Genomic DNA, 20806 nt, shown 5'->3' on the forward strand with positions numbered 1-20806 from the left:
CAAAATATAATAGACACTAGCCATCAGAAACCCCTAGATTTTATCAAACACCACCTCAGCAAATTAAATGACTTTAATCAGAGTTCTAGTAACCAGTTTGGGGTAGCATTGATAAAGATTTCTACAGTTTCAGGTGGGAATTCTATATGTGAGCCTTTTAACTCGTTGACATTATAACTGAGAATTTCCCAACCATTCCATCTTCTGCTTTCTGACTCAAGGATTTAATTCAAAGGAAAAATGAATTAAGATGGCCTGCAGCAATGTTCTCCCTTTTATCTAGCCTATCCATATTGTGCTATTTAAATTTACTATTCTCATACCAAGAACTTGCTTAGCGACTGGGACTGTGGCCTTTAATATTGCTCTGAAAACTGATAATGAACAACTTGAACAGGGGTTTTTAGATTTTTTTTGTAATTAAAAGTATGATACGTTTAATCATGACATGAAAATACATGTGCAAGCCCCACTCAAAGCAATGGCATTTTTAAAAAAACTGTCAGAATAAGAGTTTTATATGTTATCATTATACATTATATTGCTATGCTGTATGCATATGTACACAGCATATATATACACACATGCTAACTTTCTTCATTGTTGGTGCTAATAGGAATAAAAATCAGAGTTGATGCTGAATCGTGGTTTGAATTACAAAGTTATCAATGCCTAATAGATGATATTAAGTGTTACTACAAGCTGAGTGCAATTCCAACGGTTTTGTTGGTATTAACTTCTTTAATTCTCACAATGACTAAATTATGCAGAATTCTATCCTCATTTTACATCTGAACAACTGAAGCAGTGAGTAATTTAAGTGGCTTCATGCCACTCAACTAGAAATTGATGGGGCCAAGATTTACCTCCAACTTTAGGGTGGCCCATGCTCTGAAATTTGACACTCCACTGCCTGGTTCTACCTCACAAATTATAAACTGAATTGGCCTTTATGTAGCCACAGCCATGTCCTGTGTTTTGTTTTCTTTTCTCCTTCAATCAGGAGTTTCTTACAAAATATTTTGTGCAAATTATGTTTTGAGAAACACTAAAAGAAAAAGATATCCCTATGATCTTTTTTTCATAGTTCTAAAGCTGATGGAGGTGTGCCTTTGAAATATTCTGTTCATGAATTTGTAATATATTGAATCTGTGGGTTAAACTTCCTGCCAAGGCTCATGATAAAATTTGCGTCCATCCAGAAGGAATTTGGAAATACTCCATAAATAAAAAGAAATCACGAAATTTCCAGGCTCCGGTGGCACACCCCATGTTGCTTCCACTTTAGTGAATTCTTCCTTGTAAGAATTATTGAATGGCAGTTGGATACCGATCTTATCTGCTCCCTGGCTTCCCCTTCCATCATCTCGCTCCAGGATGTGGCTGCTGAGATGATTTTCCGTTCTCGCTTTCCTAATGCTGCCTTTCCGCCTCCTTGAATCTCTTCATTGCTTGTCCTTTTTGATATGACCTTCTTGTACCTTGAAATATCTCCTCTGGTTCAAAAACCTCTGTTAATTCTATTTTCCCTTCCTCTGTCCAGGCTGCCAGTCGGATTCTCCCTTTCCTCATCTTCATTGAGAGGGCGTCTCTCTCACCGGCCCTGCTGCTTGAACAGCATGCCTCTTAGCAAATATGAAGCTCTTCATTTCATTAAAAAACAAAAACTAGAGATGCGTTTTCAGGAGAGTTCTTGAGTTGCTGTGATGAAGTCGCATAAATAGGATCCTCGTTAATTTTAACTCTAAATGCGGCAGCCCTCTCAATAGTGTTCAAATTGATCCAACATCTTCTACCCCACTTATCACAACTTGACCTTGGAAAAACTGCACTGAACAGAAATATTTTAAACAAGCCTTTGACTGGTGTTATAATTACAGTCTTACAAAGAGCAAATGCCAATGGTAATCAGATTACGCATGTTTGTACCACAGGAGGGAGAATAACACGTTAAGGAGAGTCACCATTAGTCACTGAAAGGCTCCAGGAAGTAGCTTCAACACCAAGTATTGTGCAGAAGTGAGCGCTCTATGTTGTGGATGAGAGTCAGCACAGTTAGAGTACGTAGTCTTTTAAATTGGCTCATACACTACCAAATTAATGCATAAACATTATTCACAAAAGTGGATTCTTTTCAAAACATCAAATCCCTGAGGTTTCACAGGGTACAACTGAAAAATTATTACTTACACTGATCACAATTGTTCTTTTGATTTAATGTACTTAGTTTGTTTTCGATTATTGGAAATTTAACTGATATTCTTTGATGATAGGGATGAAGAAGCAATATTACATTTTAAAATAAACTTTAAGAACAATATTTATAAATTGAACATCTCCAACGTAGTTCTTAAGCTATTTGCTTGTTCATCTATGCAATGATACAGTTTTCTCTGTATTATTGCAATGATAAGTATACCTGCCTCACTTTCTATATCAATGAATCTCTGATGGGGACAATTTTTAAAGTCACGTATTAAAAGCATCCTTTACAAATTGCATATGTGATAGAAATTTTTCAAGGTGCAATTATCTCATTAACAAATTACTCATTTAACAAGCTGACTCATCAAGATAATAAGGAGGAAGACTCAATGCTGATTCTTTTTAGAGAAAGAAGCTCGTATTATGTGAAAGATATTTTCATAATTTAAGTGAACCTTATAAACATATCCTTTGCAACTATAGTCATTTAGGTACTGGATATGATTTTGTATTTCTAATCATTTAACATAAATGAAAAAAATGAGAAGCAGTAGAATTAATGTTCTTCATGATCCAAACAATTCCAACAGAAGTGGAGATTATATTAAAAAAAGTTCACATGGTATAGTGATGCAAACCTTCCAGATTATTAGCATTTTTTGTGAAAGTAATGTCACCGTCATGCTGTTCATATTAACTGTGGTAGCATTCAGGGCAATACGCCTCCCCCAGCTTCCTCTGCAGCCTCTAGTCCCTGGCCATCTGGAATCTCTTAGCAAGGGTTGATTTGGTGCTATATTAAGCTTCTCTGATCTTTCAGATATAGTAAACTATTGTTTTATTTTGTTCTGGTATAAACACAAATAATAATTATTAACTTGAAGGGACTTTGGCTCAACATAAAGATTCCTGGACTCTCTTTTGCCCTGTCGAAAAACAAAGTTAGTTTCCACACATCCCAAAGTGTAAAGTGTAGACTCCAGTGTAAAAAGAATCATATGCTAGCCTTTTCCCAATTTGTATCTTAAAATGACAAAAGAGCATATTCAAGTAAGAATTAGAAGTAAAATTTAACTTTAAGTCCATCTTCCTTCTAATTTAGCAATTAATCTTGTGAGTTTTATTGCCTTTGCTGATGTCTCCAAATTAAAGTCTTAATGAATGACTATAAAATGCCTTAAACCATGCAAAAGCGTGCTGGAACTATTTACTGCGGTTCTCCTTTTTGGTCACAGGTGAAAGAAATATGTACACACGCACACACACACATATACATACACACATTTGCATACTCCTGTGTTGTCATAGTAATATGCACAGGGATCTAGGCTCCAGGGCGTCAGAAAAAAATGAGTTCTCATTCTAGAAATGCTCATAAGCCTGGTTTGTAGGAGAATTCGCTGGGCCTCAGTTTTCTCATCTCTGAAATGGCGTGCCCTGTCTTCCTCCTTACCTCAAAAGACTTTGCCAAGATTAAATGCACTAATGCCCAAAAATGCACTTTGTAAACTGAAAAGTAGTATAGCAGTATACAATATTATTCCTAGGTTTATTATGTTAGTCAGCTGAGAAAGTTTTACAGGTAAAGCATTAACACAAAAGTACTTGTGAGTCAAGTTCAGGCTGACGTATTTGGTCTTGAAATTAATTTTTCCATAGTGTTCATATAAAGATAGTGATGATTTCAGGTCTCGTTTATTTCTTATCAATGCAGACCAAATTATAAAAACTTATAAAAGTTATGATGCCGGGCACAGTGGCTCACACCTGTAATCCCAGCACTTTGGGAGGCCGAGGTGGGCAGATCACTTGAGGTCAGGAGTTTGAGACCAGCTTGGCCAACATGGTGAAACCCTGTCGCTACTAAAAATACAAAATTAGCTCGGCATGATGGTGCACTCCTGTAATCCCAGCTCCTCAGGGGGCTAAGGCAGGAGAATCACTTGAACCCAGGAGGTGGAGGTTGCAGTGAGCCAAGATCGTGCCATTGCACCCCAGCCTGGGCAACAAGAGTGAAACTCCATTTAAAAAAAAATAAAATAACTTAAGTCCAAACTAAGCAGATTCAAGGAAAGTTGTAATCACACTGAATAATTAAAGTAATAATAATATTGATCCACACTTCCTCTAATAATAACATCATCAAACATTTTGTAAAAATTAATTAAGTCTCACATGTTCCTTATTTGAAAATAAATTAATAATTTATGGCATAATGAGACCTGAACAATCAGCACCATTAACTGTTCTTAGGATGAGTTTAATCCCTTAGTCATTTAATTTAATCACTAAAAATACTTTCATCTTTTATTGATTTGTATTTCAACTGTCCCCGTTTCAATTTTTAGAAATACATCTTGCTTAGTCTTTAACAATTCATAATATAAACTTTAAAAATAATCTGACTTCTATGAGTCTATGAAATTAAAAGGGAGAGGATTAGATATAGTGTCTTTCCACAAGAAATCACATAAACAAGGAAGTTTATTTGGTTTATTTTGAAGAAGGTAGAATTATTTCTAAAAACTTGAGAGAGATTTTTAAAAAACCTTTTAGGTGACATAAAATCAGAATCTAAAATATTTCATTACTTTCATGAAAACTTACACGTTTCACCTCTTATTATGTAAAACTCTAGCTAGGTTCATCTTTTTTGGAAGATATGAAATGGACCTATGAAAGGAAACCTTTTTTTCCAAGGGAGAATGGTACAAAGTTTTCCAGAAATTTAGCAGATTATTTTTGACTTAGTTATCAATGTAGAAGAAGAATGAAAAGATGGTGAAAATGTTACTTGTTGGCAAATATCTCTATTTCTTTAAAAATAATATACTTTTGCCAGGTTAATTAGCAATAATTACTTTTAATAAATAACCAGGACGGGGCACAGTGGCTCACTTTTGTAATCCCAGCACTTTGCGAGTTTGAGATTAGCCTGGGCAACATAGCAAGACCCTATCTCCAAAAATAATGAAATGTTTGAAGAATATGTCAAACCTGATGGTCTGCACCTGTAGTCCTAGCTACTCAGGAGGCTGAGGCAGGAGGATTGCTTGAGCCCAGAAGTTTGAGGCTACAGGGAACTAGGATTGGGCCACTGCACTCCAGCCTGGGCAACAGAGTGAGACCCTGTCTCAAAAATATATCCATATATATATATATATATATATATATATATATATATATATATATGTGTGTGTATATATATATAGCCAATTCTCAACTCCTTGTATTACCTCTGAAGCCTCAAAAAAGATAATACTCAAATAAGCAATTTTTCTCAATGGACAAAGCAGAAAGCTGCCTGCCTGTTGTGATATTAGGGATGTCTTGTGATATCAGGAAAGTACTCTACCCTAAAACTTCTGTTCTCCTAACCTCAAGGCATAGCACAATCACTATTACAATTGTAAGAGCAACAATAACATCATAATACATATAGCCTCATTTATGAGTACTTACTATGTGCCAGGCACTCTACAAAGCATTCAGTATGGACACAATTGATTTTAATTCTCATATCAACACTGTAATCTAGGTATTATTATCTCTGTTGCAAAGATGAGAATGCTGAGGTATAGAGTGGTTGAGAAGCTTGTCCAAAGTCACACAGCTTGTAAGTGGTAGGACTGTTTTTTAAAACAAAGTCTGCTTAAATTCAAATCTTTTGAAATTCATTTCTGTGGATTTTTGAAGCCTTATTATTCCCTATAAGAATGCAAATATCTTGTCACTATGACCTCACTGCTGGAAAAAAGGAAGCAGTGAATTTCTTAGTAATTTTCCTATCCAATAGTTATAACTGGGAGACTGTAGCGTTCTTTGGAGAGTGGATTTTAGGATAGGTTTGTTTTACTATACTTTGCTTTTGGGTGGAGGGTGAAGAGATAAGGGCAGAGGATAAAGTCTTGTCAATACAGACAGTGCTTTAATAATACGCTACCTTGAGAGAGTACCTGATAACAAGCGGATAGGCAGTAGATGACAGAGACAGAAGAACGATACGGGTACATCCAAAAAAGCTTCACCCACTTTATAAATTTGCTCAGAGGGAACCTAGGCAGAAAGCCAATTCTCTACTTATTTTCTGGATCCAGTCTCATTACATTAAATGTATACACACATCCTTCTGCTCATAGTCCATTGGTCAAAGCGAGCCACGTGGACACATCCAGTTGCAAAGAGCACTCCTCTCCTCTCGTGGGCCCAGAGAGAAGAGAACTAGAGGAGTGATGAACATTCGTAGTAACTACCATCATGGTAACTAACATAGTTACGCATATGGAAAAATGAAATAAACCTAGCCCCTTTTTTCAAATATAAGTTATATTTTTGATGAGGTAAAGATACAAATATTAAAAATCAAATTTTAATACATTTAGAAAATAGAGCAGCATGTCTTATGACATTGAGGTAAGTGATAATTTCCTTAAAAATGAAGAATACAGACTCCTAACAAACAATATTAGTAACTATCATTGCATTGAAATGAAATACCTTTTGCAAGACAACAGTATGTTGTTAAAAAGGAAAAATATAAGCCACACACAGAGACAAAAGCAACCCATATGGGCAATAATAAATTAATTTCCAGAGCACATAAAACATCTGAAAATCAATATGAAAAAGACAGCTAACTTAATATACAAATAGACAATAAATACAAACAGATAAGCCATGAGAGAGAAATGAAGAGACCATCATTACACAGTGAATGCTCAACCTCACCTAGAATCAACAAAATGCAAATGCCACTGAAGTACCATTACAGACCCATCTGGAGGCGAAAGTTCAGAAGTTTAACAAGACCCCTGTGGGGGGAATATGAATAGATGGGAGTTCCCTTATATCCGGGATGGGCATGTAAATTTAGCTTACTCACTTTACATAACAAGTTGGCCTCAGGGACAAACCCTGTATCCCACTTCTTATATTTCCCCTCTTAAATAATACACAAGTGATTGTGTTTAGGGTTGTTTGCAGTAGCACTGTTTGTAATGATAAAAACTTGAAAGCATTCACAGAAGAACAGATGCATCCATTGGAATCCACTCCCTAAGAAGTAAGCTTTCCAATAGCAGCCACTTCTTCTATTTTGTTGGCTGTTAAGTCTTCATCACCTAGAAGAATGCCTGGAATGTAGTAGGTGCTCAATAAATATTTAATTAACTGAAGAAACAAATGATGAGATAATTGAAATACTATAAAGAATCTAAAATGAATGAACCAGAGTTACACGTATCAATATTGATATATTGATAATCCTCAAATTAATGTTGAGTGAGAAAAGCAAGTTGAAGGATATGTAACTAAGAAATCATTTTTATAAATTATAAAACACATAATATACTCTCTATTGCTTATAGAGAGGATAAACATATATACAAATATCAAAACCCGACAAGAAGGACAAATTCAGGAAAGCATTTGGGGTCTAGCGGAGGGTTTATGAGATCAGAGAAACTAAAGGCAACCATAATCTTATTCGTATTTTTTTCTACAAAAGCTGATATGACAAGTTAGTATTTTTTAAACCTGCATATTGCAGAGTATCTCAAGTTTTGAAAATATTGGTTTCTGTACCTCTTTTTGTATAAAATATGCAATGACAACATTATTTACTGAGAGTACTCAACATACCCATATTAAATTCATGAAGCAACTGAGTAGGCAATTTTGTTTCTTAATAGAGTATTGTAATTTATTATACTTTGATATTCAGTAGCTTGGCAACTTATTTTAATAATTTACTAATTTCAACTATTCTATTCAAATTTCACCAGTTTAAAATATCGGTATAATTTTGTGGCTAGAGAGCACTGAACTATGTTGCAGAAGTTCATTACGGTCTTCTAGAATCTCATACGGACTGTTACATTTATATCTAACAGTAATTAATTAATAAATGCCCATGTGTAAATTACAGTATTCTGGCTAGAGTACAAAATTCTTCTAGTCTTGTCCCTGCCTTTTAGAAGCTTACCACTGAAAGTCTTTAAATGTAGAAAAGATTTCGTGATACACAAAAAGAAAAGCTACATTCGTTCAAGACATTATTTCTCAACATTTCTGTGGCTTGATATTTGCTCTTTGTTCTTCTGCATTTATAGCTCAATCCTTCTGGGCAAAGATGGAACCCTCTTAAATATTTTCTGCACTCCCAAGCATACTGTTCACACTTCATAAATAATAAAAAATAATCATGATATTTAACCTTTCATTACAGTTGCTCTTAGCTATTCCATTCGTCTCTTTGTGATTTGCCTCTGATTCATCTTAATGTTTTTAATGACCATTTTAATTAAATGAAAGAATTCTGCATGGCTATAGTTATGGATTACGCTGAAAGGAATATACACGTATAGTGAAATTACATATATTTGTGACCTTACGACAATCAAGGCTGTTTAATCCTTATCAGTGACATCAGTGTGGACCCAATTAGCACAGTTTGCAGCCACTTCATAATTCAAAAGAATGTGATCATTCAGCTGGAAGCACATTTGACAGAAACTCCATAGTCATGAAGGGAAAAGCTTGCAAGATCACCCACTAGGATGGAGAAGCTGTCATTCTTTCATCAGTGCTGTTGAATACTAATGTCAAGGTCAGGATGGTGTAATTTTAGGCTGCCAAAATATTGCTGGAATTGATATACCAGAAGATGTTTAAGAAAGTAAAGAAATACAACTTTGGAAAACTTTCCCAAGGTAGGGTTTGATATGACTCTTTGCTGCCTGGAGACAATTCTCCATTTTATCATTGTTTTACAAGAAAATCTTCTGCTAGTCCTGCGCATAACGATTCCAATATTCTTCCCTTCCTTTGTCCCTTATATTATTAAATTTATATCTTGGCTAAGAATTGTAACTATTGTAAAAATCTATTCCTTTGAGATTCTAATTTTAAAAGAAAGCCTGCTTTTGTTAAGCTTACCGTTCACCCCTCCACCCTCCTTCTACCCCAGGTGGAGCGAGAATATAAGATACATCAAATTCAAGTATGATTTTCTAAAAATGTCATTTCAAATAGGTGTTTCTCTTCTCCTCAGAGTGTAGAAAATAAGAATATAATAAATTGAAATAAAAGTTCAAGTTACATGGAATCTCCGAGACAATAGCTTGTTCTAATTAAATAATAATTGCTTTACATTGTTAACCTTAATTCCATTTGTCTATGGTACTCTTGTGATGGTGGTTGTGGTGTTTTCCAATGCTTTTATATACGTTATGTATGTTATAGGATCCTCATGACCGTTCTGGGAAGCAGAGAACTGTGTTTCTTGCCATCATTTTAGAAGAGACATGTGAGGGTCTAATAGCTGTTGACTTTCTGAAAATTCACAGCATGTAGGATGAAAATCTGGTCCTGGAACCAGCTTCTGGGATATGTTTCAGTATCCTTATATTGTTACACATTGGCCACTTATTATGGTATCTTTGGATCCCTAAATTATTCTCCTAATTTCTCCCTTTTTCTGTCTTTTTTTTTTTAATTTTAAGGGCAAAATAATAGGCAAAATGCATTGCACATTTCTTTTATTTTTACTTTTACTGAAATTTCCAAGACTCTGTTCTCTCAAACAGGAAAAAAAAAAAAAAAAAAAAAAAAACCCCAAAACTCACAGTTGCCCTGATCTGATTGATTTCGCAAACATAAATATGTCAATGAGCTATGCCAAACAATAGCTCAGTAGGACTGTTTTCCATATTCCAGATACATTTTGAAAGATGTCTAAAATGACATGTTTGCAGTAAAATATACATGGCCGGGTGAACTTTCCTACTCTTATCTTGCGCCTCAGTAACTCTACAGAGAAAGTGAAATCTTCTCTTCTGCATCAGACATGTTTTAAAAATATTTAAATATTGCTTTCAAATATCCCTTACCCTTCATAAACATACTGCATACTTTTAACAAATTCTAATTTTAACTTACTACTCAGGACTGCTACTTAGGGCTTAGGGGCAGAAAGCCATCACCTTTTTAAGTGTTTTCCTGGTGGATGTTTTAAGTGAATTGATTCAGTCTACATTAGACCATGCTTATGCTTAGCTTTAAACAGAATTTATCAGCTTCCTCTGGTGCTTTAAATCTTCTGAGATGATTATGGAGACAGCACTACAAGCCTGCTTGACGTTAAGCAATCTTTTGTGATTTGGGTATAAAATAAAAATGGATGCCCTATTTTAAGTGACTAACAACTTGGCCTTGGAAATCGTGGAATAAATACACAGTGAGCCCAGCTAGCCCCTGAAATACACAGTGCCACGGTGTCAAAGACAGATCTTACTCAAAGGTCACCCTCTTACAGTTGGAGTTTGAAGAATAGGAAGCAGCATGTGGAAGGTTGAAGAAAGTTTGTGAAAACCTCAGCTGGCCAGGCACAGTGGTTCACGCCTGTAATCCCAGCACTTTGGGAGGTCGAGGTGGGCAGATCTCTTGAGGTCAGGAGTTCGAGACCAGCATGGCCAACACGGTGAAACTCTATCTTTACTAAAAATGCACAAATTAGTTGGACGTGGTGGCACATGCCTGTAATCCCAGCTACTTGGGAAACTGAGGTGGGAGAATCCCTTGAACCCAGGAGGAGGAGGTTGCAATGAGCCAAGATTGTACTGCTTCACTCTAGCCTGGGCAACAGAGCAAGACTTCATCACAAAAAAAAAAAAAAAAAAGTTCAGCCCAGGGCATTAACTGAAATATATGCAGAAACAGTGTATATATATATATTTTTCTAGCCCATCTCATCTCTTAGTCTAATAGATATCCTCTGTCTTTTCATATACAGCATTTGTGTTCAACCTGAATGGTGTTAATCCAACAAATATTTATACGGGGTCAACAGGTTCTGTGAACAGTCCTGGGGATTCATTAATAAATAAAGGAAGTCCCTTCTCTCAAGAAGCTCAAAGTCCAGAGGCAACGCAGTTTTTTTCTTTAAGGAAAATAGAGGCATTGTCAATGCTAAGATGGGTACTACAATGACCATATGAGAAAAACACAGCAAATAGAGGCAAAGGAAGGGGAGAGCACGTGTGTCTCAGAGTCCACATGGTATTGGCCCTGTCTAATGCCTGGGTAGGATGAAGGAGCTGAGTGCCAAAGCTTTGTAAAACCAGTGGGCTGGCTCCTGTGGAGTGAGTTGCCATAGGCCATGTCTATGGCTGTCCTCTCCTGGCCATGCCATACCCCAGTAGGCAAAAGTGCTTTCAACATTTAAACATCCATCCTCTTCCTGGTGCTCCTCCCCAGCATAGGGTCTTATGACATTAGCTATGCTTCCTGTCTTTGAGGAAGGTCCTTGGCTCAGCCTGTTCCCAAGAGTGCCAGGCAATGGCAATGGGGGTCTGCCAGGCCTGTGAACTCAGGGCTTTGCACATAGGATTCTATTGTTTGACAACTCACTTGCAGATCATAGAGACTTGATGGAATTATGTAACCTTAGCATGCTTCTATTTTCTTGGTTTTAACATGGGAAAAATAAACACACCACCCTTAAAGGTTACAATGAGAATTAAGAGAAATGAAGCCTGGGTCTTCCCTCCTAGAAGGCAGTTGATAAAGCAGTTTATCTTTCTTCTTTCTTCCCACCTTCCCTCTTCTTTCTTTTATTTCTTCATCATCTTCTTAGCCATCTTGTTTGCAAATTGCAGCTCAGTATGAACCAGACCTCCATGAGGTGGAGAAGTGAATACAACTGACCATGTTCTCCGAATAAATCACAAAGAACTAAAATCATCTGTGATTACAAGACCAGAGGGTTGGAGTGAAGATTAAATGAGATAATGCAAGGAATGCATTTAGCACATAGTAAATGCTCCATATGTATCAGCTGCTGATAGCCGTAATATAGCCTAGTTTCACTGTGGCAATGGAGCAGAATTGCTAATTGTGCAAGAGTTGGATGAAATAATCCAAGCAAAGCACTTAGCATATAGTAAGTACTCAGTAACTATTAGCTACTATTAGCTGCTACTAGCTGAGTTTTCACTGCATGAGTGGGAGTGGAATTGACAAAATTATCCTAGGATGAGGCTTCTGCTGTTATCCCACACCCTGCAGACAGCCTTTGATGGTAGCTGAGGAAATTGCTTTATTTTGTACCTGCTATGAAGCAAGCTACTGGTGTGATCATAATACTGGCAGAGAAACGGGAGCTGGTAGAGAAAAGAGAAGACAAACTCCTTTTTTTTTTCTTAGCCCAACAGAGCAATTATCCTAGTCCCCACAACCAGAAAGAGAAAACAAGACAAAACAGTACTTAAATTCTATACTATATTCAAGCCTTAATGAGAATGATTTTCTCCCGAAGGCTCTTCTAATCCACTGGTTTGGCCAGAGTTTCAAAGGGTTGCATGAATTCACATTAAAATATTAAAGTTAATATTTCAAAACTTTATAATGCCTTCCAAAATATTTTTGCATATGTCGCCTTCTACATTAAGTAAACATTTATTTGGTACATTATGTATGTAACATTATAGCTTTCAAAAATTATATAAGAAATTGCAAGGAAAATGTCAAATATGATGGGAGAAACAGTCTTATTTTAAATGTTTGCTTCTAGGGCTTTGACTTAAAAATATTAACCTTAAATTTGAAAGGCCAAGGTTCATACTAAGTTTTCCAGAAACACATTAAAATTGTCACTGTGAATATCAATAAACTAAACATCACTTTGAGTTTCGGCTTTCATCTTCAACTCAAACCTTAAGCACACATTTCAAGGTTGCTTATGTATGTTAAAATATTCCATAGAAAAGTTTGCAAAAGCCTGTGTGTGAGCCTAAAAGTCCTGGTTATCTTCTTAACAAAGACCTTCAGTTGAACAGCTCAGCACAAAAGCAAGCCTTTCCAAGGCAACAAAAAAGACTGCTAAGTCCAAAAAAAAGAAAAACGGCTCTAATACTACAAATTTGATTTGGGATCCAAATAAATTAAGAACAAGCCCCTCTTTCATTAAAGCAGTGACCCATTTTATGGCAGTGGATTGTGGCTTGTTCACCTCTTTATTCAAATGTGACTTATGCTAACTAGTGGAATTCAGGCCCCACCATTTCTAATGGGGGCACAATTGTGGCAGTTGGAAGATGGAGCTGTTTCTTTTCCATTCAAGCCTGATGTTTCCTCCTTGAATCATAAAACTTGAGAAATACATGTTGACGTTCTGTATTCGCAATGTGGGCATTGGCTGGGCATCACCATAATTGTCAGTGACAGACATTCTTTTACAAAGATAAGTTCTCACCTAATTTGTGTGAAGCAGTCCCCAAAGAATGTCGCGGTAACAGCCAGCACATGTGCAATATTGCTTTCAAATAACATGCATGTGCCAAATGCCAAAATGAAAATTTGTGGAAATGACATCTGCAATTGCAGGAAAAAAAAATGTCTCAAATAAATCATGGGAGATTCTGTGTTTCTTGGAGTTGTTTTGGTCAGTGCTCTTTTCATAAAAAATGACTGCTTTATCACTCTTCTTGTGAGCTTCCCTGTGATCTTTAGCAAGAGGCAGGAAAAGGGTTGGGTCATTCAAGGGGCATCAACAAAAGCAGCAAGTTCAGAGTCACAACTACAGTATGGTGTAAAGGATGGATACGAAAGCTCGTGGTTTCTCAAAAATTCCTATGTCTAATGTCTAATTTGATTTACTTGTATATGTCAAGCAAGGTTTAGCAAATCCAAAGACAGGGCTTCTTTTAAGGAAAAATAGCAATAGCTACACTTTATGTGATGCTTGCTGTGTTCCAGGCACCCTTCTAAGCTCTTTGTGTATATTAACTCATTAAATTCTCACAGCAGCCCCATGAGGTCTGTATAGTTGTTATTTCCATTTTACAGATGAAGAGGTTGAGGCATAAAGATTAAAGACGAGGCTGGATGATGGCTCACGCCTGTAATCCCAACACATTTGGAGGCTGAAGCGGGTGGATGACTTGAGGACAGGAGTTTGAGATCAGCTTGGGGAACACAGCAAGACCCCATTTCTACAAAAAATTTAAAAAAATAGCCAATTGTGGTGGTGCATGCCTGTAGTCCCAGTTACTCAGGAGGCTGAGGTGGGAGGATCTCTAGAGCCCAGGAGTTGGAGGCTGCAGTGAGCTATGATGATTAAGTAAAGGTTAAAGTTGGAAAGCAAACACTGCCTGGTTCCAGGTTCTGTGTGATTAACTACTAGATTATACAAGAAAGGAATGCTTATTTAATTAAATAATGAAGTTAAAGCACTTGACATAGTGAACATTCAAGCAATGTAATCTAATGTTATTGTTTTTATTATCGTTCTCATTATATTTGCACTGTAGACTCTCTAGCCAATACTCCCATAAGCCATTATCTGGATAATTTGATCAGTATACACAGCAGCTCTGGTCTTCGGAGCACCCCAACAGAAATCCTTCTCCATTTCAAGGCATTCAGAGATAAAGTGTGTGAACAATTTCTTTAGAAACCAACTTACTTTTTCCCATGCACATTATTATTTGGTAAAAATATTTGTAGTCATATAATTATATTAATGATACAGATAGTTGTTTATTTTTAAGCTTCAACTCAAAAACATTGCTTCCCTTCCTCTACTATGCTTAATGCTTAATTCATTTTGACAGCTTTACTGAAAATATAAAACTTACAAGTGCCCCCTTTTCCGACTTTGCCTCTCAGGGAGTAGGAGGTGTGGAAACTCCCCTTGACCGTATCAGCATCTGTGCAGGTGATGAAAATTCATGAGCTGCCTCTTGCCTTGAAAGTGAGCAGGATCTTCCAACTCCTTTATGAGGGTAACAGTGAGAAGAAACCTTCCCTGGAGTCCGGGGTAGAGGACACGGTCACCTGCATAAGGCAGGAGAGAAGTGGTGCTCTGCTCACAGGAGGGGCAGTGCCTGATCTGCAGCAGCCCTGACCAGGCCCAGTTCTGGGTACTGGTTACATTGTCTGCACCATATGATCTCCAAAAGAGCCACTGAAATGCTTACGAGCTCTCCCATGTTCAGCTACCTCTCATTAATCATACCCGAAATGATTTTTTTTTCAGTCTCATACTTTAAAAAATTTAATATTTTCATTAAGAAAATCTAGACCCCCACTTTGGAATGAACTGATCATTATAACTGTGATATAAATATAGTCAAGAAACAGAATAACATAAAGGAATAATGGTAGAATTGCTCTGACGTGGATGAAAAAAGTTTTTTCTTCAAAAGCCATTGATTGAAACTCTAAGATAATCCAAGGTATAGGTTATCTGTTAAAAAATAATTTATTGAGATGAAATTTACATGACATAACATTAACCACTTTGAAGCGAACAACTGAGGGTCATTTTGCATATTCACAACGTGCAAGACCAACTTCTATTTAGTTCTAAAACATGCCCATCACCCCAAAGTGAAACCGATTGCTTATTAAACAGTTTCTCCCCATTTCCCCCAGCCCCTGGATACTACCAGTCAGCATTATTTTCCTATGAATTTACCTATTCTGAGTCTGTCACATAAATGAAATAATACAATAGGTGACCTTCGATGTTGGGCTTATTTCACTCAGCATAATATTTTTAAGGTTCATTCACATTGTAACATTTATCCACAGTTTATTCCTTTTCATGGCTAAATATTATTCCCTTGTACATGTATGGAATATACCACATGGAACTACCACGGTTTGTTTCTCCATTGCTCCACGGATGGGCATTTGGGTTGTTTCCACCTTTTGGCTCTTGTGACTGAGGCAGCTCTGAAAACACATGTGCATGGGTTTATTTGAGTATCTCTTTTCAATGTTTGAGGGTATATACACAAGAGTAGAATTGTGGAGTCATTAGATTATCTGTTTACTTAATTATTCAAGTTCTAGGTCATCCTTGGATCAACTAGTATCATCCTTGCTGGTCCACATCCCATGCATGAGTAATTTTTATGGTTATTTTTCCATCTCCTTTCCTATCCATTCTTTCCAATTCAGCTTATTATCACTTTGTAAGCCTCAGAAGTTCTGGGTATGCTCTGCACTCTCATAGTCTCTTATGATGCCATACTGCAGAAGAAAGAGAGACAAGATGCTTCCAATGAGAAATGTGGCATTAAAAAGCATGATATTAACTCAGCCATTCAGCAAACATTTCTAAGTCCCTGTGACCTGGACTTCCTGTTACATATTTGGAATATAGATGGAATAAACATGGGCCCTGCCCTCATAGAGTTTTCCATTTTAAAAGCAAACAAAGGGTATGAGTGTCTATTCATATGATTTAGATCACAATTTGATTTCTAAAAGCCATAAATGATATGGTGGCATTTTTCAAAGAAGAAATGTTTGTATCTATTTTTGAATCATGAGTGCATCTTTTCTTGCTCTATCTTGCTCATTCTCTGATTAGTTCCAACGTTCAGTCACAGCCCTGTAGTAAGCGGAAGATCCCTTTGAGATGATTCGTGGTTTCGTATCTGTCCTGTGACACATTGGCAGACTGAATGTCAAAAACGCCCTCCTGAAAAGCTAAATTTCAGCCACACAATGAATCTGTACGTGTACTTCTGGCATCTCCATATTTCCCCAAAACTTTAGCAAGAGTTCATTTCAGTTTTAAAACAATAGAGCATTCATTTGCATCTGAAGGGCATGAGACTCTAAAAAATATAACAAGTTTAACAATTCATGTAAATGCTTCAAAACTCATTTCTTTTTTCTTTTTTCTTTTTTTTTTTTTTTTTTTGAGAGACAGAGTCTTGCTCTGTTGCCCAGGCTGGAGTGCAGTGGTGTGATCTCGGCTCACTGCAACCTCCAACTCCCAGGTTCAAGCGATTCTCCTGCCTCAGATTCCCAAGTGGCTGGGACTACAGGCATGCTGCACCGTGCCCAGTTAATTTTTGTATTTTGTAGCAGAGACGGGGTTTCACTATAAGTTGGCCAGGCTGGTCTTGAACTCCTGACCTCAGGTGATCCGCCCGTCTCAGCCTCCTTAAGTTCTGGGATTACCGGCATGAGCCACCATGCCCGGCCATCAGAATTCATTCCTAATCAAAGTGGTAATTTCATAAATTATAAAATAAAGAGTGAGATTTTTGAAGTCAGGAGCATCTGAGAGAGCTAGATGCAGATACAGAGGGATATATTAGAATACAGACTAAATGGATCCCCAAATTGAGTGAATTTAAAAAATAGAAATGTATCAGTCTCTCATGTAACAGCCATATGCTACAAGGAAAAAGAGGCTTTCATCTCTAGGTTCAAGATGGCAGCAGCAGCTCCAGACAAGACATCTGCATCCCAGCCAGTGGGAATGAGCCAGTGCAGGACAGCCTGTTCGTTTTAGGAGTGCATCCTGTGAGTAGCACACATCATTTCCACTTGGATAGTCCTGGTCATAACTTTGTCATACGGTCACATTTTCAAGGGAGGTTTGGAAAGGTAATCATATAGTTTAAAACTTTGGAGCTCTAATAGAAAAAAAGAAAAGAATGTGTCTGAAGAGATCCAGCAAGCTTTGCCAGATAGTGAATTCTCTGATGTGACGAATGTTCCATTTGATTCAAGTAGATACCAAGCTAATAAAGATGTAATCTAGCTGAGATTCTAGATTCTAGAATGAATTCTTAACTATTTTCCAATAATAAAGTCAGTGGGATTTAGAGTAGCCATCTAGAAATAACCTTGTAACCATGGTTTTAGTCAGTACTTATATCTTTATTGATTTTGATTCGATTTCAACAATATAAAAAATATAGCAAAGTTTGGTTAAAACCCAACATTTCTTCAGTAATAAAGCTCTTCTCATTTTATGGCCTGTTGTAGGTAGAAAACACCAAATATATATGTACATCTATTCTCCATTTATGGGTCACCTCATAATTTTGCTTAACAAATGATACACCAATACATTTTTGTGTGTTGTAGATAAATTATTTAAAAATCTGATTCAATAAACAAATCTAAATTAATATGAAAGGACAGATTCTGTTTCTATGAGAAATCTGCCAGAAAGATACATTTTACACTTGAAGTTAAACTTTTCAATAATTTATTCTCTCTCTAGGCTGCCTGAAATTCTAAATTGCTCAAATTACTGCTTGGGTGCATGGATGACCTAGTACCAGGGTACACCTGATGGCAATTGTTTATATATAGAACACAATCCTGATCAATCTCTGACACTTACTACTGACTTCCTGCTGCTCAAAAATGTGTACTCTAATAGCATTTGTATGTTTTCTTTTCCCTCAAGGTTTCAGATTCCTTCTCTACAAGAACATGGAAAATTAGAATGAACATTACAGACACTATAATAGAAGCAGTCCAAGCAATTTCACTGTACTCTAAGATACCATATGGTACTTGCTAAATAAAAATATATTATCTATGTGTAAAGATATATCTATATAGATATAGGCATGTACAAAGACTGATTTAAACATTTATCTTTTGCAGATTTCAAACTTAAGAATTCCAGACATCATTAACCCCTAATATGCAACATCTTTAATATTTCAACTTAGAATAACTTTTAAAAAGAGATAAATGAGTAATTAAAAACAAATTTCTAAAAATGGACAGAACTATACGTTTAAAACTATAACCCTTTTGAAAATGACTTCTCCAGACATTTGGAATTCCCATAAAATAACAACTCTAATACGACTAAGGTGATCAAATTATTAATCAGCAATTCAATGTATGCTAAACTGTTAATCGAATTTTTTTAAAGAAAATAGATTGTAAAGTTTTTATCAGTTTTATCACACATCTGTTTAAACAAACAGCTTTTGAAAGAATTTGTATGGTGCAGATTGAGATAAGTTTGTGTTTTTCTTTTTTAATTTTTTCAAGGCTAATAGGAGTCCCTTCTGCCCCTGAGGCAGAAGGAAGCAAAATGTTCTGTGATCCCTAGTGGTTGCACTGCTATGACACAGAGGAGTTAAATGTAGAGAGACTCCTGAGAACATAGACAAGTGTGGGGCGGGGGGGAACTTTTTTGAGGCCTAAAAAAAAGAGAGAGAGATCAGCAAGACGATAAGGAGACTGGTAGGAAATCTAACTTGAAGATGAGAGAATCTCTGTGCTCCCCCAGATGGCTGACTTCCTGCCACTCAGGTGACTCAGGTGTTCCTGGGACATGCCTTTCCTGACACCTGATCAGAAGTGGTGTCTTGCTGCTCCACTTCTTGTCACTCTGTGAAATCATCCTGTCCTATTTGCTTATTGCCTGTCCACCAGAATACAAATTCCGTTAGATCTGGCTTCATCTGTGTCCTCAGCGCCTTGGCCGCATTTACTTGCCTAGTAATTGGTACTCAGTAAATATTTGTTGTAAGGGTCAAGGAATCACTGAACATCCTAATTGAAATTATTTACGTGTTTCGACAAATATTAGTCAATATTTAAATATGTAGTAGGCATTTACACTTTCTATTTTACCTTCTAAGTCTCTTTCAAATCTGTCCATCTCTCTTCAGCTTCACTGCCATCCCCGACTTCAAGCTACCCTCTTCTGTTGATTGAACAAGTGCCCTAGACTCCTGTCCTAGCATCCACTGAAGTACCAACCTCCAATCCGCAGCCTTTCATGGGGCAGAGTAATTTGTATTTTGAAATGCGAACCCTTTCATAGTAAACTCCTACTTAACCCACTTCAAATTGTCTCATCTCCCTTAGCCCTCTGTTTTGACTTGTTCTCCACAGTATTGCAAGGACTGGCCGCCACCTCTTTTTTCTAGAGCCACTACAACTGTATTTCCCTTATTCTCTGCAGTTCAGCCACCAGGACCATTTTGCAGGGTCCCTTTGTCCGAGAAGCCTTTTTATTCTGCTGTTTTGACTACCTGGCATGCCCCACCCATTCCTTCCACTTTAGCTAGTTACTAACCATCTGGCTACAAATCAGGCATTCACATCATTGCCATTCAGCTTCCCATTGGCACAGAAAGAGGCTACAGGTGCTAAGTTAAGGAATGCGAAGTACCCTCCTCGTTATTCCTCAAAAAGGAAAGAAAGTGAGCGTTTTCTTAGAGAGCCTCTACCTCCATGCCCGTGGTGGTCACCATGGCAGAGGGACTCAAGCTAAAAATCCCTGGAAGCAGCATGCAATCAGCCACAAGGTTTTCCTCTTCTGACACCTAAACACCCATACTTTGAGATGTGAGAGAGAGATTGCAGACAAGTCTTCAGACACATATTCATTCACTCATTCAAAGACACGTATTAGAGTTAATCATGTGCCAGGGACTGAGCCTTGAACTTTCTTGAACCCTTGTTCATGCTGATCCTTCTACTTGTGGTATACTTTCCCTCTTTCCCTTCCATCCTTTCAATGTCCTTAAGTCCCTGGTGAAGTCCCACTCTTCTTTCAAGGCCCAGTTGAAATGTGACCTCTTATCTGAAGCTTCCCTGAACTACTTCAGGCTGAATTAATTGCTCCTCTCTCTCTGTTCCCAAAGGAGTTAGTTCATACATTTGTAAAAGCACTTATCACATTGCATTATAACTATTTGTATATCTGTGTCCTTTCTGGACTTTCTTCTTTGTAGCAGGGACCATATCTTACTCATCTTTAAGTCTCTCATCTTATACTCAGATCTCACGCTTACATCCCTGGCTGTCATCA

General features: G+C 37.0%; 1 protein-coding gene across 19 annotated transcripts in view; it reads left to right on the forward strand.

Annotated features, from left to right (window-relative positions):
- Positions 1 to 20806, forward strand: part of TENM3 (teneurin transmembrane protein 3) — a 2732592-nt gene that overhangs the window by 1103349 nt on the left and 1608437 nt on the right. The gene's annotated exons all lie outside the window — the stretch shown is intronic.

Source organism: Pan troglodytes, chromosome 3 (assembly GCF_028858775.2).
Source record: "Pan troglodytes isolate AG18354 chromosome 3, NHGRI_mPanTro3-v2.0_pri, whole genome shotgun sequence".
NCBI classification, from domain to species: domain Eukaryota; kingdom Metazoa; phylum Chordata; class Mammalia; order Primates; family Hominidae; genus Pan; species Pan troglodytes.